General features: G+C 37.4%; 4 long non-coding RNA genes across 5 annotated transcripts; 3 read left to right on the plus strand and 1 right to left on the minus strand.

The window, feature by feature from the left end:
* Window positions 1-1,732: 1,732 nt before the first annotated feature.
* Window positions 1,733-4,500, minus strand: LOC131004428 (uncharacterized). Its single transcript, XR_009095010.1, has 3 exons — window positions 4,374-4,500; window positions 2,592-2,658; window positions 1,733-1,990 (listed from the first exon to the last, which is right to left on the minus strand). It is a non-coding gene; the product is annotated as an uncharacterized LOC131004428 (long non-coding RNA).
* A 1,716-nt stretch (window positions 4,501-6,216) lies between these two features.
* Window positions 6,217-9,341, plus strand: LOC131004429 (uncharacterized). Of its 2 annotated transcripts, XR_009095011.1 has the most exons (3): window positions 6,217-6,536; window positions 8,546-8,605; window positions 9,111-9,341. It is a non-coding gene; the product is annotated as an uncharacterized LOC131004429 (long non-coding RNA). The 2 variants fall into 2 exon arrangements; XR_009095012.1 differs by lacking the exon at window positions 8,546-8,605.
* Window positions 9,342-19,725: 10,384 nt separating this feature from the next.
* LOC131004406 (uncharacterized) lies at window positions 19,726-22,579 on the plus strand. Its single transcript, XR_009094998.1, has 3 exons — window positions 19,726-19,977; window positions 21,772-21,832; window positions 22,347-22,579. It is a non-coding gene; the product is annotated as an uncharacterized LOC131004406 (long non-coding RNA).
* Window positions 22,580-25,911: 3,332 nt separating this feature from the next.
* Window positions 25,912-26,757, plus strand: LOC131004407 (uncharacterized). Its single transcript, XR_009094999.1, has 2 exons — window positions 25,912-26,372; window positions 26,505-26,757. It is a non-coding gene; the product is annotated as an uncharacterized LOC131004407 (long non-coding RNA).
* Window positions 26,758-27,848: the final 1,091 nt, after the last annotated feature.

Genomic DNA, 27,848 nt, shown 5'->3' on the forward strand with positions numbered 1-27,848 from the left:
TATGATCGCTTACTTATTAAATTGATTAAAATTTTGTTTAAGCACTACTATCATTGAGTTATCAAGCCTCATTTTTCATAATAATTATAAAAGTAATTATTTTTAATGACAATTCATTTGAATAAATTTTGATTTTATTATGAAATGGTTGAAATAAATGGTCTATTGTTATTATTGTTAAATCGATCCTTTTTCCTAATTAGTCGCGTGATACTCGGTCTATGCTATTACTAGTTAGATGTCGGGCTGCGACACAGGAACTTTTCAAAAAATTTGTATAGAATATTACACATGCTCAATGAAACTTTATAATTTATATGAAACATAAATAGAACTAAATGTTTACTGAGTTCTGCAGTATACTTTTCTACATTTAAGTGAAACAGAATAATTTATGTCTCATCATATATATTTAATATCTACAATTTTACTTTATTTTTGTAATTCTTAATAGTTCTCTGTTATTTTCATGTAAAGGCAAAAGGCGATTATGGCTCCTTTATATTCAACTATTGATGATTTGGTGGCGAGTAAAACCAACCAAGCTATTAAAGTACCACACAGGTGTGTGAGATTGTATGAGAAATATGCTCCAGGATCAAAGACTAAAATAGTTCGTATAGAATGTATTGTTCATGATGATCAAGTATATATTATGTCACCCTAAATCAACCTGAATGCATAAGTTTATATATAACAATGTAAGAATGTTATGTAATAGGAAAAGTATGCATGCCAACTTTTTTTCAACAAGTAAACTATTGCTATTGTGAAGTAATTATATAATGTTTCTGTCTTTGATCCTGTGAGTATTAATTGCTATTCATTTTGTGACTGTAAACTTTTCTTATTTATAGTTAATTTGCTGACTACTTTTATAATTCATTTAGAGCTTATCACTAATTGGATATTATATGAATAGGTATCACCTGTACCTGCTTTAGCAACCTGTCACACAACAAATAATATGTTAGTATATTTCCAGGGTACCAGGATACAGTTGACTGTGCCACACAAATTAATGAATATGTTTGGAAAGAAAATGAGTGAAGGTTGAGTATACCAAATCATGCATTTTATGGTCAAAAGGAACGCTTGGAGGTTTAGGGTGACAGACCACAATTATCGTCTTGAACTTATGCCAAAAAGTTTGATATCTGAGGTCTTTCCAAAGAGTTTTCCAAAATGTATGTTCTCCTTTAAACCATATGAGGAGATTGCAGCTATTGAGAAAACTAATGGAGAACCATTATTTGGTATGTTTGGTTTTCTTGAAAATCTCTATTTATGTTGTGAAGTTGTTTATATACTGATTTCATTTATTGTTGTAGATATCATTGGTGTGATAATTGGTAAGGGATTTATTAAGAATGATGCTGATTCTAAAATGGTGGAACTCAAGTTGGAGGATGAGAAGTATGTATTATCTATATGTACTTAACATTTTGTGCAGGTAATGTTGTCCAATTTTTTTTTTAATTTGTAGTTGTATTTAATTTTTCAGACAGAACCGGATTTTCTGTACTCTCTGGGAGGATTATGTGGATATGTTTCTGGAACAAGTTAACCATAATGATAACAGAGCACCCATTATCATTGTTGTCGCAGCCCGCCCTAACTAGGGATAGTTAGGCCGAGTGATCCACGACTAGGGATGAGGTTAAAGAAGAAGGGGAAGAAAAGGGGCGTCATTTATAGCCGTAAAACTTACTCATCTTAATAAAACTCGTCATTTTTATTCATTAATACTCAATTGAAAACAGTCTATGAAAGACAGCATAAAACTTAATTAATATCATTAATCAAGTTATACATCATATGAAACCATTCTCTTAAGCCTCAAAGTATGACATAACATACTATAACATCAACATCTTGCAGCGGAAAGTAGCTAGACATATGTATGAAGACATATTCTAGACATGTTAACTATTTATTAACAACCCTGGAGACTCCGCTCATTGCAGCACCATCATCACATCAGCTCAACCTGCACATTTAGAAAACATATGCAGGGCTGAGTACAAAAGCACTCAGTGGGCACGTATGCCTAGGTATAAAAATACATGCTTCAAAACTGTAAATTGTCATGCCATCATAAACAGTACAGCAAGGGAGTTTTTCGCTAAAAAGGTCCAAGCTTACTAAATTCATTTGTGATTCTTAAAGTTCGTCTGCAGACTAAGTTCTCTTGTAATCTATCATATCTGGAACTTTGTGCCGGAGAGGTGGCCACCTCTCACGGTCACTTGACCGGCCAACCCGCTAGATGACTCACGGTCACTGGTGTACACTAGCCCTGGCAGGATAGCTATCAACTGCTCAAGACCCGAATTCGATTACATAACTGGCAAAGCCACATCAGATAGATATCATACTAAAATTGAAACATTTATGGCAAGACAACAATTGAAATAATTTTCCAGTTCAAAGATTTGTAACGAAATAACTTGTTCAAAGGTAGCATTAAACTCGTTTGATAGATATATAAAACTGAAATTAACAGTTAAATCATCTCATGCATTCATTCGTATAAGAGGCCTACGACACGCAGGGGATCTCTATATACGTATAGTAAAAGTAATGCCCACCTCGTTGTGTCTCTGTATCAATGAGTAACGTCACTCTCTCCCTCAAGTCGTTACTTCCCAAAAGGACCTTCATCGTTATGAAGAATTGGTGAGAAGTTATAAAAGAAACCTCGATTTCTATTTTATGAAACATTAGTATCTCTAATGTTCATCTCTCTTGATTGTTAATCAATATAACAATTATTATCTCTCGTCATTACTCATTAATTATAACATCCTTATGTTATAATTAGCAACGCTTCAATTAAAAGAAATATTTAACACATCGAAAAGTCCACTTTCTTAGCAGATCTATTAGCTCTCATCTCGTCTAATTAACCAATTAGAAAGTTAAACTTTCCATTAGGCATGTATTTGAGTCACGGGTCAACAAGAATTGACTATGCTCAAATCCTAATTTCACTAAAAATTTCGGCATGACCTATTCATATATAATGTCAGCCACGAGATTTCAACGCGTGAATCTCACTACGTGAACTCGTCTCTCGACTCAAAACTTAACATCTTGACATCTTTTCAACGCAAACCAAACAATTCAAAATCATCAAAATTCTTTATCAGTAAACTATCATTTATACTCGACACCAATTGTTCGAGTGTCAGATACCAACATTTATGTGCGTTAATCATAACTCTCACACTCACTCCATTTAGACACATAATCGATATCAAACTCAAATAATAAATTATATCTTAACAATTTATCATGCTCATAGTTCTCGATTAAATCTCGAACTTTGTAATTAAATACTAAATTCCAACTTTAATTAATTAACATGCTTCTCTAATTTATTTATCTCATTTAAACTAATAAATCTAATCCATGCTAATTTCTCATACTTAGCCATTTTATATGCATTTCTCATGCAATTCAAAAAAACTCAAAAACTTACTAATCATGCTCATCTCATAAATACTCAAATAATTTATATAGTCTTACTAACATAGCATTAACTCATATGCACTGCTAGTTCACTTACATGACTTCACATACTCCACATATCTCAACTTAATAAATCATCGAATAATTAGAAAATTTGTATTTAATGGAAATAAATTCCAAAAATTTAAATACAAATATTTTTAATTATTCTAAACACATTGGCATGCTCAAAATAACTCAATTAAAATCGAGCATCGCTCGTCTCTGGCCTTATGACTCACGGCCTTCATCAAATTTGAACCTTGGTGTTCAAATTAATCTAAGTAAATTATACGTGCAATATTTAATAAATATAAACACATATATAAACTCAAATCATTCAAATAAAAATCAAATATTCACATCCGGGCATCAAACCATTCGGTCCTCATGCTTCTCGTTTCTAACATTTCTCAAAAATTCTCAAATTAATCTAGCATGCTCATGTGATATCGTAGAACACATATACGCAATAATATTCATTATGCAACGTCCCAAACTTCACGAATTTAAATAATCATACTCTAAAAACTTATAAAATTTTCGTGCTTGAAAAAATACGAATTTAATATATATCGATCCTAGCATACCCCTAAGCACAAATATCAAGTCAAAACGATCAAATAAAAATCGAAAGACAAGCTAACGGACGAAAAGACGGGCTGTCCTCGTCGGTTTCATAGCTACGGTTCGTTCTGTTCTTACTCTCTTCATTAAACATGCTCGACATCTATCCAAGAACAACATACTAAAATTTCACGACGATCCGACGTCGTTTCAAAATAAAGTCGAGAATCGACGTTTTTTGACGTCGACGAAAATCGAAAAGAAAACCATCAAAACGTAGGTAGAGATCTTACCTACTTAGATACGTGATCGAAAAGATGATCGGCGCTCGTCTCGGTGCTCAAATCGGAAGTCAAAAGCTCCGTCCAAGCTTAAATGGAAAATGACGTGTGTGTAGTGTGTGTTTTAGGTGCTAGTGTGTGTGTTGCGTGTGATTAGTGAGTGAGTGCAGTGTTTGGCTGATCTCAGTCAACACTTGGTGAGGGAAAAGGGGTTTGGGCGGTTGGGGGGTGGTTAGGGGTAGGGTAGGTTTAGATATTTTAGGATATTAACCCGTTAGTCGTTAAATATCCTGTTTCGTCTCGTTTTAACGACTAACTACCCATACTCTTTGTTACTCGCCCTCTCAACCTCTACTCACTTTCATTGCACTCGTAATTCTATATAAATATAGAAAACGCAAGCTCGTTCTCGAAATTCTGATAAACGAGCTCGGTTCGTTTATCGAGAAAATCCGGTTCACTATTCACTCATCGTCCAAAAATAAAAACTTTCATTATTGGACTCGTATCGAAAAACTAAGAATATTTCTCGACGACGTGCACGTAAGATTTTGAAAGTCGACAAAAAGACGAAATAGCAGTATTTTACTATTCATCGTCAAAAAGTCAAAATTTTCAAAAACGTCTTAACGGACTCAGATCTCACTTCCGAGTTCACCGTTCTCATTCAAATAATTATCTCGAATTATTCGAATACTCAAACTCAATTTCGGATATAAAATCTCACATCATCCAAACATCATCAAAAGAACATGTCAACATCTTTTTTTTTAAAAAAAGAAAAGAAAACATCATATAACTCATCATCTATGTACAAAGTAATCAAACAAGGGATCTATACCCTAATTACTCAAACTTAAGCAATTAAACACGTCATCAAAAGCCCGGGTATTACAATTGTTCAGCTGTGTAAACCAAATTTTTACAGGGGTATACTTTTAATTGTATGATTTAAATATTTACTAAGACAAATAGAGCGGTCTATTATTATGTATAGATGATGTATGTTCAACTTTATAAAAAGTTATAATTGAAAATAATATTAAAATTATTTTATTTTTTTACATGTTAGTAATAGAGGACTATATACCCGCACGGTTCTATGTGAATATTTTCTGAATCTCCTAATTTGCTAATTAACTTACATGGAAGTATTTTGTCAAAAAAAAAAAATTGTTGTAATTTTGCAATAACTACTACTAATCGGTCGTCAAATGACGTTTATTAGAGAAGAGCTAAATTTGATGCAAATTTATTAGAAAATATTTAAAGCTACTGCAAAAATGAATATTTTTTTGGGAGTGAAACCTGGAGTGTAGTGACCCGCTCTTTTATATATTTTAAATCCAGTAATGAGTGTTTATTTTTGTACATCAGTGAATGAAAACGGATATTATCCTGATATGAATTCAGCTTATGATCCTGAATTTATATTGTTAAAGCAGTCAATGATATTATTTCAGAGTTATAACTGACTTAGCAAAGTCACGTTATTTATTTAAACGAGATGGTACTAGATTTTTTTTTCACTTAAGTCATGGATTGTTTCCGACTCGTGAGTTAATTAAATCTGCGGATTTAATTTATATATTAAAACAACGAACGAATTAAATCTACGGATTTAATTTAGATTCATTTTATAACTTATCGATTTTAGCGAGATATCACATGTCGAAATCGAGACTTATGTAAATATACAGTATCAAGCAGAATCGAAGCCAGTATTTTATTACAGTTACAAAATCACCGAGACTTAGATAATACATCATTAATCCTTCTCTACATTTTATTTTCTTTCTTTTTCTTTCCACCACCCTTTGCTCCCCATTTCTACACCACTACCACTACTACCACTACCACCACTACACTTTGCTTTCCACTCCACCAACTATCTCCACCATTACCACCAATTATGCAACGCCAATCAATGCCAATCAGCCAACAAATATAGTCTTCACTCATTTCCTTTGACACCAGAAACCAGAAAATTTGAAGGAAAGAGATAGAGTTTGTAAAACTGCTGCCAACTTCAAAGGAGGTAAGTCTTGGCTAAATTTTCCCCATTCCTCCTTTATTCACCTGCATTTATTAAAGCAACATCACCTTCAAATTCATTTCAGTTATTTCACACTTCATTCGATTCAACAACAAGCAATCAATTTGATCACATTCAAGGTATATACTACTATCTCAGTTTATTCTCTCAATTTATTCAAGCCACATACACTGTCATAATACCCAAGCATAGAACATGAATCTTGTTAACATCATTCACCTTAGCAACTAGAAGATTAAACAGGATACGAGAATTTGCATAATCAGTAGCAAAACCACAGCATTTCATAACAAGAGTATAGAATAACCAAGATTTCACGAGCTATGAGAATAGCAGCAAATCGAAGAGCATAATATATGATGGAAAATAGAATATCATAGGATTGTAGAACTTAGCTTCGAATGGGAAGGGGGCGACTGCCCTATTCAGCCGAGCTATGACGAAGATTAAGACGACAGCTCTTGCTGTCACGGCGAAGTCCGAGAACGGCAGCAGCGGCGGCGTGGCATAACTCGAACCTCATCAACCCCGGGAACAGCGACAGCAACGGCGGACTCTTCCCTGGTCGCCGGAGGAACGCGAAGGAGATGGCGGCAGAACCATGGTGGCGGAGGTGGAAAAGAGACAGGGCTCGACTCCCTGCCTTGACGTCTGAATCAGGACTGAACGGCTCCGAGGAGGAGGCGAGGCGACACCCTTCGCTGGAAATTGCACAGCAGCAGCGGCGCCGCTCGCCGGTTCCGCGGTGGTGGCGGATCGAAGCAGCGGCACGGCGAATCTCCCGACCTTCCAGTTGCAGCGGCGGCGGCGCTCTCTGATTTGGGGAGGAAATTAGGGATCGATGACGCTGTTGGCTGATATGGTAAACTGAGGAGGAAGTGAGACGAGGGGAGAAGGTTCGTTTGGCGTCGACCTTGCCGGATTCCGAAGCCGCGCCGGCGAACCCCTCTGTGAAGAGAAACCGAGACTGATTTGAGAAAGAGGGGTCGACTGTTTTCGATGATAAGGAGAGAGAAACGGGTGTGACCACGCCAGACCTAGGCACGTCGGTAGTCGACGCCGACCGGAGAAGGCGGTCGGAGAAGGAGGGCCGATCGAGCTCCATTTCGAGGAAGGGAGCGTCTACCTTGAGAAAGAGGGAGAGAGCTCGACTGTGTTGGAATAAAGAGAGAGAGAGATGAGCGTGTATTATGAGAGGGAGAGAGAACCGAGTGTTATTTTTAATTGGGCTCTTTTTCTTTTATTTGGGCTTTTCCCTTATTTTTTGTAATTGGGCCTAATTCAATTATTTGCTTGGGCTTTAGTTTAATTCATTGGGCTTTAGATTAATTCATTGGGCTTTGTTATTTTATTCCGATTGGGCCTCCTATTTATTTTCTTTGGGCCTTTGTTATATTATTTTAGTTGGGCCTTATTTATTCAGATGGGTCTCTATTACATTATTTCATTAGGCCTCTCATGTTAATTAATTAAGCCTAGTTAGTAATTCAGTCACTTGGGCTGAAATATTTTTTCTCTGGGCCGATTTTTATTTAATTAACTGGGCCACATCCCTTATTTCATGGCAACTGGAGTTTAATCCGTTTACATAGGCCGATTTTCTTGGGCTGAGTTATTTTGAATTAGAGCTTTTCCTTTCTTTAATACTTAGGCCCTGATTAATTATTTTATTTGGATTTCAGATTCATATATAAATAGATTGTAATTATTTATTTCATTCAAGCCCACTTTTAATTGATTAGTAGGCTGCCTTATGCTGAGCCTTCTAATTACTTGAGCTTATAATATTATTCCGTTCTTATTTGATAAGCCCGATTAATTCCTACGAGGTTATGTAATGAATAAGCCGAGTTAGTTCCTTTCTATCTACCACATAGAGCGGGATTATTTAATCAGTGGATTATAACATCCTGAAGAGAATAGATTAATTTTAGTTAATTATCCGGTTTCATGAGACGAGACTTAACTTTTGTTTAAATCCGATAGCCTGGATTTATAATAGAATCTCCCAGATTATTATCTCAGAATAATAATTATCGGAATACGAGTCATGCATAGTTAAATTACGCATTCTCATTAATTGAGGATTTTATTCGAGCAGTATCTTATTTATATTCTCGTAATAAAGGTCAAGCACGAGATTAATAATCAGTCAAGGAGCTACTGTACCACAGAAAGTTTCTAACAGGTGGGCATTACTTTCATATATATCAAATGAGTTTAAATGTTACGTTCAAGCAAGTTATTTCATGACTAAATTAATTGAAGTTATTTCAAATATTGTCTTGCCATAAAATGTTTCAATTTCAGTATGATATCTATCTGATGTGGCTTTTATCATGTAATCGAATTCGGGTCTTGAGCAGTTGATAGCTATCCTGTCAGGGCTAGTGTACACCAGTGACCGTGAGTCATCTAGCGGGTTGGCCGGTCAAGTGACCGTGAGAGGTGGCCACCTCTCCGGCACAAAGTTCCAGATATGATAGATTACAAGAGAACTTAGACTGCAGTTGAACTTTAAGAATCACAAATGAATTTAGTAAGCTTGGGCCTTTTAGCGAAAAACTCCCTTGCTGTACTGTTTATGATGGCATGACAATTTACAGTTTTGAAGCATGTATTTTTATACTTAGGCATACGTGTCCACTGAGTACTTTTGTACTCAAGCCCTGCATATATTTCTAAATGTGCAGGTTGAGCAGCTACCGATGGTGATGAAGTGACGAGCGGGACTCTTTTATCTTATTATGTATTAATGAACTCTAGGGTTACATGTCTTCATACATGTAATCAGAACCCTATTCCGCTGCGTACTCAGAAGTTTTATGTTATTTTGGATAAGTCGGAGTTATCCGAACTTATTAGTTATTTGAGTCTCTACGACTAAAACTCCGTTATATTATAAATATCCATGTTGTTAAAAATGATGAAATGCGATCCTTTCTTGTTTGATTATTCCCCTTTCTACCCCGCTTCTAATCTTCCTCCATTAGTCACGGTTTCCCCGGCTTAATTATCCTTAATTAGGTCTGATCGTGACATGGAGCAAAACGAACAACTTGTTGAAAACTGACGTTTTTGTCCTTGTGGTCAGCTTTTTTATTCATGAGTTGGTATTAGGTGCAATGACACCATGCTATGTGGCCAGGTGGACCCTGACCCGCATCAAACATTTATATTGCAGACTTTGGTAAGTAAAGCTAAAAATGTTGTTTGGTGCAGAGGTTGAAGTGCGCTCTCATTGTTACAAAGGTCAGGGGTTCAAAAGCCCTTTCCCCAATTTTTTTTATTTTCCATGTTTTTCTTCTTTTTATGTTCTTTTTTTTTTTCGATTTTTTTGCTTTTCCGTTTTCTTCTTCTTTTTTTGTTCTTTTTTTTGTTCCTATTTCCCCTCCCCCCCCCCTTTTTGGTTTTTTGTTTCCTTTTCGTTTTTGCCTTTTTTTTGCTTTTTTTCTTGTTTCAACTCTTTTTTTTTTTCGTTTTTGCTTTTTTTTTTGTTAACTCCTTTATTTTCTTCTTTTTTCTGTTTAATTTTTTCGTTGTAACAATAATTACTTTTTATTACGAAAATAATTACTTGACCAAATAGGTAAGAATAAAAGTTCTAGCGAGTGAAAATAAGATTCCTTTTCTTCACATCAATAATTATTTTTATTTATAAAAATAATTAATTGAGCAAATAACTAAAAGTAACTGTTCTTATAAATAAAAGTAACAATTATCGTGAACAAATGTAATAATTTAGAAACATTACATTACATCATATCAATAGTTACTTTTCCTTACGAATGATTATTTGACCAAGTATAAAAAATTACAAGTTCTAACGAGTAAAAATAACATTATTTTTATACATATCAATAATTACATTTTCTTACAATAATAATTATTTGATCAAATAATTAAGTATAAGATCTCATGAATAAATGTAACAATCATTGTGAACAAATGTAATAATTTAGAAACATTACATTTCATTGTAACTATTGATATGATGTAATGTAATGTTCCTATGTTATTACATTTGTTCACGATAATTGTTACATTTATTTATGAGAATTTGTACTTTTATTTATATGCTCAAATAAATATTTTTGTAACTAAAAGTAGTTATTGATGTGAAGAAAAGTAATGTTATCTTCACTCGTTAATACTTTTATTCATAACCATTTGGTCAAGTAATTACTGTCATAACAAAAAATAATTATTGTTACGATGAAATGTAATGCTTCTAAATTATCACATTTTTTCATGATATTTGTTACTATTATTCATGAGAATTTATACTTTTAGTTATTTGATCAAATAATTATTATTGTAAGAAAAATTAATTATTGATATGTATAAAAATAATTATTGATATGTATAATTATTTCAAATAACCATTATTGTAAAAAAGAATTTTTTTTTTTTGTAAAAAACTACTCCCTCCGTCCCAATAATGAAGTCTCCTTTGTTTTGGGCACGGGTATTTAGGAGAGGTAAAGTTGATGTTAAATTAGTAGGGACCACATAATTAGTGTTTTAATTAATATTATTTTATTTCTTAATTAAAGCAACTAATTCCTTCTTCCTCCTCCTGGAATCCGCCCCAAAATTCCACCGGCCGCCAAATTCCCTTCTTCCACCTTCTTTCCCAAATTCCACCGGCCGCCAGAAATCAGAAGCTCCTCCTCCAATTCCACCGGTCACCACCACCATCAGAAGCTTCCCTAAACTCCCTTCGTCTCATCTCAGAGACGCCGCCGAAGCCACCACCATTTTCCCCCAAATCTGCAAAATCAAGCTCAGAAATCCACCGCACCACCGCGCAACCCTACCACCTCTGAGGGGCCGTCGTGCCGCCGCACCGCCTTCGAGGAAGAGAGTAGAGAGAGAGAGGCGGTGGAAGGCAGAGTACATACAGAGAGTCGCCTTTTGTAGAGGGCGGCGCCGCCGCTTGAAAAATGGGCGGCGGCTGGTTGCGCCTGCGCGGATGTGTCTGGGAGAGGGAGTCGGTGGAGGCGGAGGAGATCAGAGGGTTGAGGCGGTGGATGCAGAGGGTTGAGGCGGTGGAGAGATAGGAGGCGGCGGCGCCTCGTCGACGCCAGGAGAGGGCAGAGCCCTGGTCGCCGGAAAACGGACGGCGAGGCAGAGGCCTTGTCGCTGCGGTCACCGGGAGAGAAGAGGAACGGCGGTGGTGAGGCGGCGGTGGTGAGGCGTCCGAGAGAGAGAAGAGGCGAAGAGAGAGAGAGAGATTAAAGTTAGAGAGAGAGAGAGAATGCCTAATTAATTGAACTAATTGTATTGTAATTTATGCCAAAAAAGGAAAGGAGACTTGAATATTGGGACGGCCCAAAAAGGAATAGGAGACTTGAATATTGGGACGGAGGGAGTAGAAAAAAAGAGAACAAAAAAAACGCAAGCAAAAAAAAAGAGGAAAAAAATGAGAAAGAAAATGCAAGCAAAAACAGGAGGAAAAAGGAGAAAAAAAGAAAGAAAATGCATGCAAATTATTCATGAGAATTTATACTTTTAGTTATTTGATCAAATAATTATTATTGTAAGAAAAAGTAATTATTGATATTGTTGGAAAGTTAATGAAATATCTTTGTCCTAGTTTTGATGATACCAAAACTCAAGTGTTAGAGTTCAGTTTACTAGCTAGACTGAATAATGAAGACAGAAGACCGGTGGACTGAAGATCGAAGGACTGAAGACCGCTTGACTGAAGATTGAAACTGAAAAGGCTGAAGACAAATACTGAAGTATTTAACGGATGAAAACTTCACTGAAGATTCAGTTTTGACTGAATAACTAATGTTGGCCAGTCACATGAAAATAGTAGACTGATACATGAATCAAGTATCAGTTGACATTCTTCCTCGGACTGAAGACTTAAGTTTAAAAGAAGCCACGTATTCACGCCAAGTACAACTGCATTAAATGCAAAGATATGAAAATCATCCTCGCCTGCGCAGAGCTTTCCTATTTCGTGCTAACTTTTCAGAAGCACCATGCTCCTACTACAAAGGACGCCCTGTAGTAGCCCGCTCTTTTATTATATTTAAATCCAGTAATACAATAATTATTATTTCATCTTTCAGTAAATCAAGCTCAGTAATTATTTATGATTTAAATTCAGCTTATGACACTGGATTATATTCTAATTGAAGCAGGGTTATTATTATTATTATTATTATTATTATTATTATTATTATTATTATTATTATTATTATTATTATTATTATTATTATTATTTCTTGAGTCGTGAATTTATTCCGACTTATGAAGAATTAAATCTACGGATTTAATTTAAGCTAAGCAAGAAAGCAGATATCGAGTAGTTTCATAAACACGCGATATTAACAAAACCCGGTAGTTGGATTTTATTTAAAAAACGCAATACAATATTACAGATATAGAAATTCCAAGACAAGAATTATTGCTTCTGTTTATACTTCACTATACAAACCCCTATATTTTTATTACTTATCTATCAACACTTAAAGAATGAGATAAGGGAAAGAAAAAAAATGCACTGCATGCTTCCTCCAGCTCCACGCCTGTTTGTATCTTTTGACTCCAGCCATTTTGCACATTTTTGACTAAAAATGTGTGCATTTCACACCCGAACATCTTCATTTTTTTTCCAGATTTCAGCAGCTATTAATCTTCATTTCATTCTCATTCCACACTTGTACTGCTCTTCATCCATCTCTGCCAAAGTATTCACAAGTTTCAGTTTAATTCAACTGCAACCTTCAACCAAAGCAAACATTAAGGTATTCTGTTTCTTTTCAATTTACTTCCTCCTGTTACATGATGCACACCCACAGAAATCATATTCATTAGATTGAAATGCATCATACGAAGGGAGTAGCATAACTAGTTACTTCTATAGAATCAAACACACTATGACTTACACACATAGCCTTATCGTCTCACTTCTTACTTATTAAAAAAACAACAGCATGTTCACTTCTATGTATAACCAACAGCATGTAACCATACACGATTTAGGCTTAAAAATCATGGCCTTTTACTTAGCACAACAACACCTATAATTCGTAGAATAAGAGGGGAACGAAACTTGAAGAACTTAGCTTTTAGACAACGAGGGACGCGGCCCTGTTCAGTCGGGCCGAGAGACGACGAGTGGGCGGCGACTCGCGGGTGAAGCAGCAGGCGTTCACCGGTTTCCCAATGACAGCGGCGCGACGAAGCTCGCTGGTCCTCCATTTTCAGCAACGGCGAAGGCAGCGGCTATCTCCAGATTTCGGAGTGACAGGGGCGTTGGGGAGGACGACGCGATGATGGAGCTCTCACCGGCTTCAGAACTCGGAGAAAAACTAGAAATGGCGGACTCCCCGGCTCGCCATTAACCGAACAGCAGCAACAGAGCCGAGAGGTCAGGGCTCGACCCTTGCCTTCGTCGTGTCGGCACAAACGTGTGCGTCAGAGCAGGGAGCGGCGATGGCCTCACTAATTTCAGAGACGACAACAGCCAGGATCGCCCGAGCTAATCGCATCGGATCGAGACCCCGACTGTTCGCCGGCCTCCCTACAGCAGCGGCGCTCGGTGTTTGGCAGCAGGTTTCAGGCGAGAAGCTCGCCTTGGTGCTCCACGATCTGTTAAGTCGAGAGTGAGAGAGATGTTGAGGGCTGAGCTCGTTGCCAGAGCCGAGGAGCAAGACGCCAGAGCAGAGGTCGAGAAGACAGACCGATTTCAGGTTTCCGAGCAACGACCACTAACCGGATTCTCAGAGACGACGGTGGTGAGTCGCCGGATTTACAGAACCCACGGCCACGGCGGGATTTTCTAGAAGGAGATGAACTAGGGCTCGGGCTCTCCACCGATGCTTCGAATCGAGAGAGAGGAGACGAGGGAGCAGACCGGCGTTGGGGTCCGGAGCAACGCCGGCCTCGCCGGCGGCTGGAACGGCCAGATTGCAGCGGCAGCAGCGAGGACTCCCGGAGGACTAGGGCTCGCCCTGTGATCTCGAGCGCATACTGTCGGAGAGAGTCAGCAGAGGAAGGAGAACGCCGGAGCTGGGCAGTGGGAGACGACGCCGGCCGGTAGCCGAATGACCGAAAAAAAAAAAGAAAAAATGAAGAGCCGATCTGTGTGAGAATTTAGGAGAGAGAGAGGGGTCAGATTTTTAGAGTTGAACGAGAGAGAGAGAGACTGATTATGTTGAAGGAGGGGAGGATTTTGGGCCTCTCTTCTTATTTTCCTTTGGGCTTCTTTTATTTTTAAAAATGGGCTTCAATTTATATTATTTACGCCCCTACTTTTAGTTATTTAAGCCTAATGTGAATTATTTTATTTTAAGCCCAATAAGAGTTATTAAATTAGGCCCCATTATTAATCCTAATTATATTTTAATTAGTGATTAATTTTAATACTTACTAATTATTAGTTGGTAAGTGAGTTAGACTAATTCAAGATGAGTAGATTATTAAGATTTATAATCCAACCCCATGAAACGAGCTTTAATCCTATAGTTGGATTATTATTAGAAATTTCTCGATTTATTATCTCAGAATAATTTAATAAAAAGGAATATGAGCCATGCATAATTACATTACGCATCCTCATTTATTTGAGATTTTCCTCGAATTAAAATCTTGTTTTATTTTCTCGTATTAAAGGTCAAGCACAAGAGTTTAAGGCTTAGTCGTGAGTCTCTACTACCAGGTGGGCTTTCTACGTATAAACTAAAACCATATATTAGAATTGCTAAGACTTTATGCTTATGAATTTAAATGATATTGTCAATGCCTAAATGCTTTATGTTTTATTATTAATTGCCTATCTGATATTAATCGAATTCGGATTCTGGATGGGACCGCAAATCCCTTCGGAATTAGTGTACACCCTTGTGATCGTGAGTCATCTAGCGGGTTGGCCGATCATAGTGTCCGTAGAGGGAGGCCTCCCTCTCGGCACGAGTTACTGATATGGTGATTAATGATATAAAATGCTTGTGCGGGTTATTAATGAAAGAAATGATATTATTTTTTGGTAAATACGAGTCTTTAAAGGAAAACTCTCGTATCTTACTACTGTTGAAAGGCTTGACAATAAAATATTATGCATGTATGTAAATTTCGGCAAGTGTCCACTAAGTACTCCCGTACTTAGCCCTGCATGTATTTTTAAATGTGCAGGTTGAGCTGTGATCGAGGATGTAGTGTGCAAGCGGAGCTTCTGTCAATCTAGGATGAGTACCTCAGAGTAGAGTATATGTCTTCATACATATACTCAAATTGTTATTCCGCTGCGAACACTGATTTTGCTAAAGACATTATGTTATCTGTCAAAACAATATGTATTATTTAACAATGTACTCAAACTCGTTGAGTACCCCTTTTGAATAATATTATGTACGGTCTCCTTTTGGCCTTCGTTAAATTCTAGAGAATTTCAATTGTTTCCCTTATACAAGTCAAGTCATCAAGAAAGCTAAACATGCCCCTTTTCTAATCCCGCTCCTAATTCCCCTCCCCTAGTCGCGTTTTCCCCGAATTTGCTATCCTTAGCAAGTGCGGTCGTGACACGCCCAATCCTCAACCTATCAGGAGCCTCGAAGATTGAAGCCTCAGCCGAAGATTCAAATCTATTTCACAACGGCCGAATTCTTGAAGACGATCTCACCAATGGATCTATTCAAGACTTCGCCTATAAATAGAGCTCAAGGATCATCTTCAATCTTCACCGATTCAAACATTTAAGATGAAGCTCTACCAAATTTGCGACTCAGCTTATTCACTACTTACCAAAGTTTGAATCGAAGAAGAGAATATTCAAAGTCCAAACCAGTTTACTGATTACCTAAATTATCTTACATCCTTAGGCAATTACATTATAAACACCTAGTCTAAGTTTCGATTACAGAGAGCTTGTTCTCTGTAATCCAGTTGGTATTTGAACCCTTTTCAAAAGAGCGAAAAGAGAGTTTGAGAGAGAGAGAGTTCTAGACTGTTTTCTGAACTCAAGAGCTCTTAGCACCCGCAAGCAAGACGTGTGTTGTCTTTGCAACTGCGAGCTGAGAAGGAGACGAGAAGTCCAATTCAGTGTATTGGCACTGAAACCCTATTTCGGTTTAAGGTTTGCTGTGCACCCGTAAGCATAAGTACAGAGTGATTGTCAGTTTGATCAGCTGGCCGTGGACGTAGGAACTTATTTTCCAAACCACAAGTGAAAGGACTCTACCTTTGATAAAACTCCACCATCCAATCCGTGCATATCTTCAAGTTTTCATCCGTATATCCTTAGTGCATGGGAAAAGAAATATTCCCGCACATCTTCTTCATGCACCGGATCTGCCACGTCAGTATCTAGCCCTGGATGCCTGGTCCTGATGTATTGCTCTCCTACTCACCTTTCCTGCCTTCCTCATGCCCTCGATGCCTCTCGTGGTGGATGCTGATTTCTGAGCGTAAGTCAGGCTAACATCTTTATCAGCGGCAAAAGCCTTAGCTGCAACACACACTCTCTCCCAAAAATAGCTCTAGCTGCCCAGAACGCAATAAAACTCCTCCTCTGAGCGGTACTACCTACTCAATCAATATCATACCCAGCAGGTCAGCAAATGTGACTCTTGAACTTTGGATTGCATCCAACCTGTAGGCTCCGTTAGATTTGATCATTGAGGTGCCTTCCCTCTCTTGTCGAATTTGCTCCATATTGCCCATAATAGCATCCACGAGTCCCTACTAAACAAGTGTCCTCCCAGACACCAAAACACACAAAAAACACACACAAAGACTCGATCTAGACCTATACATAAAAAGGAAAAATAGCACAAAACTTGGGCTCGTCAATGGCGCTGGCCGAAGGAGAAATCACTCTGCCCAAAATGCTAGAAGAGACCTTCGATATGCCTACCCTGCACAAGATGTCCAGCATCTGCCCGGATGGAACAGGGAGGCTGCGCATGCAGGATTCACCAGAGCAAGAGCTACCTGTCCCACTTGCCAACCCGAGATCAACACCCCAGCCTACAGGAAGTTCCCACCGTAGTGCCACCCCAGAACCACGCGAGTCAGGAGTTGCGAGGATTCTAGGGAAAATTCTAGAGATCATGACGGAGAGCAGAGATGCCCAGCGTGTCAACATGGAGCACACCAGATTCAGGTACCCTGGATTCTCCTAATTTTTGTCCCCCTTAGTTTTTTTTTTTTTTTTTTCATTTTTGTGTGTTTTTGTTTTTGTCTTTGTGTGTGTTTTGTGTGTGTGTCGTCTGTTTTCCCCTCCCTACTTTGGCTTGCCACTTTGCCTAAGGCAAAGTGTGTGAGTGGGAAGGGAGATTGTCCTGTTTGTTTTTTTCTTTCTTTCTTTTATTTTTGTGTCGTGTCTTTGCCTTCCTATTCACACCCTTTGCCCAAAGGAAAGTGTGTGATTGGGAAGGCACCAGTCGAGGTTATGGGATGTCCTCGATTTGGGACCCTCATACTCAAGCACTTAGCTTTGGCCAAAGTGTGTGAGTGTGAGGGCCTCTACGTTGTCCCATTTTTAATTTGATTGTTTGTCCGAGTCTGACTAAGCATGAAGTGTGATTTGAGTTCTGGGCATGATGATTACGTGCTGTATATTTGAGTGTTAGATTTGAGCATGTCTTGGGATAGTGAGTATGACGGATTAATTATGTTTGGGCACACATCCTGTGAAGTTTAAACTTATCATGCTAAATATGTTCATACGTATGCCTTTCATTTCTGTGTGAATTTTGTTCTCTGAATTTGAGTGAAACTAAAACTTGCATGTATTCTTGCCAAGGCCTCATTGAATCGATTTGTGGAACTTAGATGACTTAGGAAATTTCTTTCACTTAATCCTCGTGCCCAAATGCAAAAACCTACATCTTATCATTTCTACAACCCCTTTGAGCCTGATCGTTTTCTTTGAAAAATCACTTTAATTTTGACCAGATGAAATGTCAAATGAATTAGGTCAAATAAGAAGTCAAAGGGAAGGGAAATTAGTAGGAATGAATGGGGAGAGGTTGTGCCTTATCACAAATTTCATTTTGCCTCTGTAGTGAAAAAAAAAAGAAAATAAGGACTAGAAAAAAAAAATGAGTCCAAATTGTTGTTTTGTGCTTAGGCCTGTAAGAATTGGACATAGTCTGATGCAAGAAAGGGAAGGGTAGATGTGCCCTAAGCTAGATTCATTTGACTTTAGCCCAGAGCCAAATATCTTCCTAGGGCTGCTTATTTAGATATTGGGTATTGGTTATATCCGAACCGAACCGAAACCCGTCGGTTATTGGGTAACCGATACCCGATATTTGGCTAAATGGTACGGTTATGGGTATGAGTATTGAGATTTTTTGGTTATCGAGTATACCCGATAACCGATTGGGTATACTCGTTTAACCGATTTAATTAATTTTAAAATTATAAAATATAAATAGTAACACCCCGTACTTTTCCTTATGTTGTGAGATATTGTCTTAACACTATTGAGAGTACTGAGATGTCGAGATGCGAGACTACTTTTTTTTATGAGCAGATAAGACAGATTGTCTTTTAAATAGAGTTACGAGTGGACAAACCAATGATGGAGTTAGAGTGATGAGATTTGAGAATTGAGTTGAGTCAGAGATGTTGATTGAATTGAGTTGAGATTTTATTTTATTTCCGACTACTGGGAATAGAGTTACGGATACCGAGTTATCAGCGATTGACTGTCCTATTAAGAAAATAAGAATAATGAGTTGGGAATAGAGTCGAGAAAGAAAGAGTGAGAACCTTGATGAAAAGAGTCGGTCAGAGAGACGTCTAGTTTGTCTGTGTTTGCCGACTGCTTTGATGTGATGTTATGTGAAATTACGTGACTGATTGATTATATGATTTTTGTTACGTATGCCATTATGAGCATGCTATTATGATTTTTTTTATTTGAGAACCTTAGCGCTTGGAATTTTAATTAAGTTTCCAAAGCAAGTGCGGTTTATTTTTACCGAGAAATCGAATGATGCCGGTTTATGGAAATTTTTCCTAGCATAATATTTTTAAATTATTTTTCCTATGATGAGGAACATTATAATTGAGAGAGTGCACTAATTTTAGTGCTATAATTATTTTATTTTGGTCACATGAATAATTATGCTATGCATTTTATTATTGAGTAACATTATCATGATTATTAATATCATTATTCAATTACTACTCTCACACATGATTATTTTAATTTCTTAAACATGTGCCTAAATACTAATTTGCCAAGTGGATTAGGAGCTTTAATTGAGCATTAATTAGAGGTGTAGAGATTAGGGAGGCAATGCATTAAATGCTTAATATTCTCTAAGATTTGCAAATCAAAACCAATCTTGAGAATTTCTCTCTCTCTTCCTCACCCCTCACAATCGACACTCTCTCTCTCCCTCATCTCTCTCTTTCCTCCATTAACACTATTGTTGGAGACCTTCGGAGCTTCCTAAAATCACACCAAACACACAAATCCACCCCTAAACCTTACTCAAACACCTTCTATCTCATTGAATTCAAGAAGATCTTTGGAGATTGATTTCAAAGCTAGAAAGAGAAAGTTGGATTTTGGTGTAAGCTTGGGTAAGTGATCATTATATTCATATATCTAACTTGTATGATGTTGAATGTGAGCATATATGGAAGATTGAAGCATGAAATCACCCCTTCCCTTTATTTTGTAATTTTCGAAAATTTTGGGGTTTTACCCTTCAAAAATTTTTCTTGTTCTTTCCTTGAATTGGGGTGAAAAATGAGATCTATGTGATGTTTGGAGATTATTGATGTGTGTTGTGAAAGGCTATGCCTTGAGATGTGAAAGTTGGATGAGTTTAGTTTACCCAAAATTTGGGAATTTGTGAGTTGATGTGTTAAGTGATGAATTGATGATGAAAATGAGTCTATGAGATGTTTATGATGATGATTGATGGAGTAGATTGAGTATATGATGTTAATTGATGAATTTGAGGTGAGTTAGTTTAATAAAATTAGGGATATGTGTATCTATGCCCTAAATTGTAAATTGATGGTTTATATGTGAGTTTAAATGGTTAAAATTGATAGATCTATGATTAGATTAAAGATTCATGAGTGTTTATAAAATTTCAAATAGTTTAGTTTAATAAAAATTAGGACTTTTTGCCTATGTGTTATTTAAGTGATTTTGGTTTAGGATATATGTAATTGAGCATGTAATTAGTGTCTATTTATGTTTGATTAAGTCTTTTGTTGGCTAAGTAAAATTTGGACTTAGTTTAGTTTGTATGATTAAAGGAAATCTATATGTGTATAATGAGTTATATGATTTATGAGGTCATTTATGAATGATTGAGTAATTTTGAGCATGAAAATGAAAAGAGAATTGAATTGATGCGTTCGTTGAAACGTTTTCCTTGAGATTTGAGTTTATGATGTAAGAGGAGAGTCGAGATTGAGTATGATGAGTATTATGTTGTACTTGAATGTTTTTGAGTGCTATAAGTGTTTAAAATGAGCTTTGATGAGTTTTCCTTGAAGGAATGTTGAGTTGAGCATGTTTGCTTGTGTGACTGAGTTCGGAGTTATTTTTCATGATGCACTGACCTACTGATTTCGAGGGGTTTTTGATACCCAAACACCATAAATATTTTATGATAAGTATATTTGAGAGTCTTGAGCACACCGGTAAAATTTCAAGTCATTTGGACTTCGTTTACTATTTTTATAAAATGAATAACCAAAACTGCTACATTCTGCCGAAATGTTCGGTGAGTAGCCAATAGAGGCACCTTTTCCAGTATCTTTCCTTAACGTTTTGGAACCAAAATTTTTATTTTTAAGATATGAGTGTCTTATCTATATACCCACCAAATTTCAGACCTTTTTGACAACGTTTACTATTTTTCAAAAATCAAACTTTTCGATTGCCAAAAACTGCCGAATATGGTAGACTGTAGTAAACCGGTTATATCTCCTAAAATAATTGTATTTGTTTATCCTACTTTTTTTTAAATGAAACTATACTCAAAGAGGTTTCTTTTGGTATAGGTTACGACTCCAGGGGAGTTCTGTGCCGAGTCTGGTGAGGTTTTGAAGTTGAGTCAGTGCAGAGTGAAGTTTGTTTTTGACTTGTCTATGTGTGATTTTCATATGCTTAAGTGTTTATGCTTGTTTATGTGCTTGATTGCTATGAGTTTGATCCGAGTTGAGAGTTAAGTCGAGAGAAGGGCGTGTAAATCCTTAGAAGTTAAGTATACCTAGGGATTGAGTTTTATTGGATAAATAGACGTTGAGTGAGAAGTTATAGTTTGAGATGAGATTCGTTATAGTAAATAAGTTTCTGACTAAGGTTTGTTTTATCACATGAACCTTCAATGATGATGATGATGATTTATGAAGGCCGAGCGAGACGAAGAAGTAAGTCGCCTGTTTTCTTTCCGAAATTAGCGAAGGACTACAGGTGGGCAATATTTTGAGTATACGTATATCATTTGAGCTTTCTAAAATGATTTGATGATGTTATGAGTTTATCAAATGCTTTGAGATAAATGATGTTTAAGAACTGTTTGACTTGCCAATTTTTGATGTTGAGCTTGTATGTTACCCTCTACTGATGAGACGAATTCGATCCTGCCACAAGCGGGATTTTGTGCACAGAGGTGACTGTGAGCCGTCTTCGGGTCGGCCGGTCACGGTACTTGAGAGGGAGGCCTACTTCTCAGTACCTTTGATGATGATGAGTTGTAGATGTGGTACATGCATGTTGAGATCTTTGACAGCTGTCATTCATTCATTTCTTTATGATGTTTATTAAAACTGCTTACACAGGTTCATTTACGCTAAATTTATTCCTGTGTATTGCTGAGATGTGGCAAGTTTCAAACCTATAGCTCTAAGAGCACCTTTCTTGTTTTTCGGCGTTTGCCCACTGAGTATTATGTACTCACGCCCTGCATGTATTTCTAAATGTGCAGGCTAAGCAAGGAGCGAGATTGGTCTGGTGCTGGTGGGGGATTGTTAGATGATGTATTTACTTTATCGTATTTTCTTTTTAGCGATAAAGTCTTGATGTGGAGTTACTTTGATTTTGAATCAAGCAATTTACTCGCGGTTATATATCTTCATACATATAATCAATTCGCCTTTTGCTGCGATACTCTGTATATTATGATTCCTTATGAAAAATGAGTTATACCCGTTTTGTTTTTGTTCTTGAAATTCCTGATATTTATGGAGTTATGACGATGTTGACATTTATACCCCTAGGGTTGATTTAAGATGATTTCCTTAACACTTTTTCATGTGAGCTTCCGCTTGATGTTCAACCTATTCTTCTTGACTTTTATTCTTTTAAAATAGTCGTATCGATACTCGTACCCCGCTAGCACTAGCGTCGGGATCGGGCTGCGACATAAATTTATTAATATAAATATATTTAATAATCCCTCCGTCCGCCAAAAGTATTCCACTTTGGCTGGGCACGGAGTTTAATAAAATTGGAGATGATGTTGATATAGTGGAGAAAGGTCCCACCACTTTGTGAGATGTGTGGTTGAGATTGAATTTGGGGTGTGTTTTTTGTAAATAAAGAGTGCTTGTAAGGATAAAATATAAAGATGGATGGTGGGACCATAACTTAAAAAGGAAAGTGGAATACTTTTTGCATGCGGACATCAAATATAGTAATTGTGGAATACTTTTGGCGGACGGAGGGAGTATGATATTTATAATATAACTACACATTTATGTGAAATGAAATGTATCAATTTAAAAACTAATAATTAAATAAAATTATGAATAGTCAAAGTATAATAGAATAATCAATAATAAACTATTAAACTCTATTAAAATATTAAGGGTTATTAGCCTATAAATACACAAACTTTTTATATTTTCTGAAATTTAACATAACTTTTATTTTATGCCCACAAATAGGGGTGAGCATCGGTTCAAAACCGAACCGAACCGATGCATTTTGAAAAAATCGAAACCGAACCGACCCTGGAAGAATGAGAACCGAACCAAACTGACTGAAGTACGAAAACCGACCAAAACCGAACCGCTAAAAACCGATCGGTTTCGGTTCAAAACCGAACCGAACCGTTCGGAGGAGGGAAGAATGGAGAAGTCGGGGGAGGCGGTCTGCTTCACCGGCAGTCGGCGGAGGAGACGCGGGCAGTGGGGTCTGCACGTTTCTCGTGTTGGAGGAGAAGCAGCGGAACCGCGGAGGAAAAGTCGGGCGCTGCCTGTAACACCCCGTTATTTCTTAGCTAAATTTAGAATTATTTTGAACTTAGAATTAGATTGATTCACGCCAAATAAATAAAAAACAATTTATTTTAATTCCAACAAAAATGATTTTCAAAAGTTTTGAAAATTTGAGTTATTTAATTTCATTGAGTTATTTAAATTCATATGCATTTCATATAGTTTTATTTACATGAGCCATTTATTTACCGAACCTTGAAAGATTTTTACAGTCCCGATAATTCAACCCTGACAAATTTTAGTTGTCCAATCAATGATTCAACTCACTCACACTCAATGTCTTTTCACCAGCCACTTTTGAACATACTCTCCTACAACCACCAACTACTCCCACCTACTACCTCACCTAACATACACCACCTACCTCCCTCAAAATAAGCTGTCACCTACTACCACCACTTTAAAGCAACCCCAATTAAACTTTAAGCCATACACCTATGAACAAAGGCAATCAAGTGCTCCATAACTCCTCTGCATCCATAAGTATACCATATCCAAGCTCTCTTTTACTCAATTCATACAAATTATTTGCTGTGCCAAGTTGAGACAGAAAGCAATTCATTCTCCTCACAAATCAAGCAATCGAACAATTTCAGATTTCAACGGCTCAACTCAAAGCCCTTCCTCAAACTAGTAGAACACTCAGGCATAACATCAAGAAAAAGCTCAGCCTTTCCTATCAAGGTTTTTCTTCAATTCATAGCAGTAAACACACACATATACAGCTTTATGTTTGTTCATATGTCCATCTATAATTGAGTTTACATAACAATAAAGACAACGAGATGTAAATGTTTCATACAATGAGAATACAGATAATGAGAGATAAGAACTGATAGTTTTGTTGCCTATGTTTTGTTTATTTGTGTACCAATCACTGCTCCATAAGAACATAAGACATGTGCATGAAATGAAAATACTGATAACTAAAACAAGAATAGAACTCGTGGGGTATCTCTGCTTGGAGAGTGTCTGTCGAGGAAGAGATGTGAGAGTCGGGAGTCAGGGCGGCAACGGCGGTGGCTATTAGCTGCTGTCGGACCGAACAAAGGGAAGATGGAGGTAGTAGCTAGGGCACGGCGGTGGTGGCGTGAAGCTGCTGACCGTCGTCGCCGGATTTTAGAAAGGAAAGGTCGGAATTGGGAACCTTTGGTTCCAGGTGGCTTGTAGCGTTTGTCATCGGTGGCAGCCATGGCTATTGCTATGGTCGCCGAGAATTGGAGCGAGAGGAGACCGGATTTGGGAGCCTAGGGTTCGGCGGCGGCGGCTCCACCGTCGTTCTATCCGGAGAAGGGGAGAGAAGAAACGAGGGGAGATGAGGGGATGGCTGCAACTAACTGCTGCTGTTCGCTGGTCTATTTCGAGGGACGTCAGGCGGCGGCGGTAGGCCTTGTCGGCTGCTGCGGCCGCCGATTTTGAGAGAGAGGCGGCGGGAGTGACAGGAGTCGAGGGAGAAGTGTTCCGGGCGGCGCTCGTCGCCGGGCACGATGGAGCAGTCGAGGGAGAGAGGAGCAGTTGAGGGAGAGGAGAGTTAAGGGGCGACGGCGTGTCCGGCGGTGGCTGCCGTCGTCCGCCGGAAGAGAGAATGAGGAAGAGGGGTGCTGCTGCGCAGCTGGTATGTGTGTGTGCGTTGTGAGGCAGAGAGACGTGAAAAGGGAGAAAGAAGGGGTATAGGGTTTGAGTGTTGGGCTGTTGGGCCGAATTTTTTTTAACTGGTTGGGCTGATTTTTATTTTGTAACTTGGGCTCAGTTTATTTAATTAAAACAGCTGAGCCTTATTACTTGGATTGTGCAGATTTTTCATTTGATGGACTGCATTATTATTTTAAATGGGCTACCCAATATTTATTAATTAGACTTATTAAGTTTGATTAATTATTTTAATTTGCATAATAATATTTAACTTATTATTATGTGCATATTTTAAGTAAATACTTATTATATGTTTAAGTATGAAATGAGTCATGCATTGCATCATGATTTAATTGGTTAATTATAATTCCATTATTAAAGAAAGACGAGTAAGAATATTGTTGGTGTTCTTTACTCAAGAGAAATGTTTTCAATTATTTATTCATTAAATTTTGAAACCCGGCGTGATGAATCATAGAATGTTAAGCATTTTTCCCCAAGATATTAAGTTAGCTTCACGAGACCTATTAAGAATAGAATTTCTTGTAGGCTTTGTGATGACCAGGAGGATTAGCGCTACTTTTCCAAGACAGGTTTATATGTGTATGATCTTCAGGCTTTGCCTATCCAGGTGGGCATTACTTTTACTATACGTATATAGAGATCCCCTGCGTGTCGTAGGCCTCCTATACGAATATATGCATGAGATGATTTTAACTGTTAATTTCAGTTTATTATTATGCCCAAATGATAAATGACTCTTATGAAATGAAAATGAAATGTTTATGAAATGAAATGAAATGTTTATGAAATGATTGACTGCCAAAAATGTTTATGTTTTACGTATGTATCCTATCTGTGTTGGTTCGCCAACTTTAAAGGAAATCCAATTGGGATCCTATGCTAGACAAAGGTCGCTAGCTAGGGTTAACGTGTACACTCATGGAGACCGCGAGTCGCTTGCGACCGGTCTTGGCGTCCGTGGTAAGGAGGCCTCCTTCCCGGCGCGTGACAGAAAGGAACAGATATGGATCATATGAAGGAAAATGGGTCGGCCGGCCAATCTTATGAAAATGAAAGAAATGTTTTAGTAAGCGCAGGTCATTTAAGAAAAACCCCTGTGTGTTACTGTTATGGCAGTTCAATTTATATATGTATGCATGAATGTATTTTGGGCATTTGTCCACTGAGTATTTTTATACTCAGCCCTGCATGTATTTCTAAATGTGCAGGTTGAGCAGCTGATGGAATGGAATGGTGTTGAGCGGGTGTTCCTTTGACATTTCAAGAAATGTAACCTTGAGTATACATCTTCATATGTATATCTCACACGTTTTCCGCTGCAAAACACTTTGATTAGGATAACTCTATGTTATAAAGTTGTGACACGTGTTATTGGGTAACCCACCTTAATTAGTTCTCCTTTATGTGTATGTTTTATAAGTATCCAAATAATCATATATGATCCTAGCATTTTATCTATGAGTGACATTTCCATATACTTTAATGTTAAGTATTTGTCCATATCTGTTCCCACTCATTAATTCTTATCCCAAGTCATAATCCCGGCTAAATCGTCATTAAGGGTAGCGGGCCGTGACAGAGTGGTATCAGAGCGGTTCATTCGCTCTGGCCCTAGAAACCTTATTCTAAAGAGTCGAGTCTAGTTTGATTCTTTAGACTTACATGGGTTCATATGGCACCGCTCAACACTCCATTACATCGTGCTCAATCAAGGAAAGAAGGTAACTGCAGTTTCAACGTTTTAAAGATGTTAATGTTCTAAAATGCTTCATGAATATGTTTATGTGAAGAGCATGTTATGATGAAATGTTGAATGTTTTGCCTTTCATGGCATATTTTCGTAGTCTATGATGTTATGATCAGACGAATGATAGAAAAATTGACATATGTTTTCCCGGAGAACATAGATTGCTATAAGTTGCATGATCACAATTTCAAAAGAACATAGACTACTAGATTAGTAGGATATCTCTACAATCTAGATTCTTAAGGTGATGATGTAGAAGAATGAAAGAGAACTTAGAATATTTCAGTTCCCTCAAGAAAACAATGATTCTTTTGAACTACAAAGAGGAATGAAAAGATATGTATGAGGTAAAGGAAAAACACAGAATGACGATACGCGACGAATTCTAGGTAAACATTGCATCAAAGGTTGAACCATAGTCTCTACGTTCAAATGTTCAAGTGCGACGGAAGTGCGATGGAATATCAAATCAACTTTTGCTATAGGATAGATTTTAAGAATAGTATGTTTTGCCTGTGTACGTATGTCTGTGTGTATATGTCTTAAGAGAGGTTTGGGGTTTGAGATCAATAGGATAGGGAACCTTAAGATAAGTTTAGTTGTCATAATGAGCTTATGTTTTGTTATGTATAGTATGTTCATGGCTCTCCAAGTTCGGGACGATGTTTCCCGTGTGACTGGGAGGTGATGATGTTGGACCTGGCCAGTCCACATGATCCAAATCTCAGTAGACGTCTTTTGGGTTGAAAACCTATGTGTTTCAACTTTCGGTTGAAAAGTCAGATGGGTTCATACTCGAGGTCAT

This window comes from Salvia miltiorrhiza, unplaced genomic scaffold, assembly GCF_028751815.1.
Source record: "Salvia miltiorrhiza cultivar Shanhuang (shh) unplaced genomic scaffold, IMPLAD_Smil_shh original_scaffold_392, whole genome shotgun sequence".
NCBI classification, from domain to species: Eukaryota; Viridiplantae; Streptophyta; class Magnoliopsida; order Lamiales; family Lamiaceae; genus Salvia; species Salvia miltiorrhiza.